Source organism: Hyperolius riggenbachi, chromosome 7, assembly GCF_040937935.1.
Source record: "Hyperolius riggenbachi isolate aHypRig1 chromosome 7, aHypRig1.pri, whole genome shotgun sequence".
NCBI lineage: Eukaryota > Metazoa > Chordata > Amphibia > Anura > Hyperoliidae > Hyperolius > Hyperolius riggenbachi.
The window spans coordinates 110,738,068-110,739,311 of NC_090652.1; positions in this window are offsets into that span (position 1 = coordinate 110,738,068).

Genomic DNA, 1,244 nt, shown 5'->3' on the forward strand with positions numbered 1-1,244 from the left:
ATCCTCTGCCTCTAATACATTTAGCCATAGACCATCGCGCAAGCATGCAGATCAGGTGTTTGCCTGAAGACATGCTTGTTTGAGGTTTGTGATTTACTCACTGCAATGATGCATGAAAGATCAGTCAGATGCCAGGCAACCAGTATTGCTTAAAAATCACTAAATATAGCAGTCCTCATATCCCTCTCACTTCAAATGTCCTTTAAAGTGTACCTTGCTATGGAGGTGGCCATCTTGATTTACTTTTAAAACTGCTGGTTTATTACAGGAAGTCAATATGGCAGCCTCCACAGCTCTCTATTGCAAGGTTTACCTTAATATACAATACATTTAGCAAGAAGGATGCTAAGTCTATTATAAACAATAGATGTCATTGATCTAACGTCTCTTGGCATGTTTAAAAACTACCTTGAGTAATTCATCGTGTTAAGAACAATTACTTAAATGCAGCTTGTTCTATGCCTTTTCTTATACACAGCTTCATAAAACCTCTTACGCGGAGTGAACGCCGCATGGTAAACAGCTTGTCTCAATCAAAAACGTAACTAATTTTGTAAGTGCGTGAGGAAATTGCATTAAATATTGAACCGTATTTATCCAATGCTGTGCTCAGTGGGAGCATTTATTTTCTCGGTGAATGCAGAAGTGAATAGTACGCCTCCACTATTTAGATAGGCTGGATCTTTAAAGAGTAAATTGGGGAAAGTGAATTTGAACAAAATCGATATGTTGTTGAAGAAAATTCACATCCATTTTAATCCCTGAACAAATGTGTGGAAGTAAAGGCCGAATCAATGGAAGCGTCAACTGAGTTGCAACCAGCAGATCTGTAGTCAACACTGAAAATACAAGCATGTAGAATTTAGAATGACTCGTTACGAGCCCTTTTCAAGATGTCTGATCACATGCTGGAAATTGTAAGGAGAAAGGGAAGGACTGTGATAATTGTTTGGCCTCCTGTGTGTGTCTGGAAATGCAAAAGGCAATAAACCAGCGGAGGGAATCAAACACAAACAACTTGTGCCTGCTTATTTCTCAACTTTTTCAGAGGACAAAGAGGGACACTTTTTAGCTCTAACTTTTTTTTATTTTGGCAAGCAAGATACCACCACCACCCCTCCAGGGAAGGATTATGTGAAATGGAGCCCAAAGCAAGATAGTAGTTGTGGTTTCCCTCATAGTCCAATGTGGTAGAGGGGTAACAGTTAACCCTGGTCCCTTGATTCTCCAAGCATCTGCCTAGT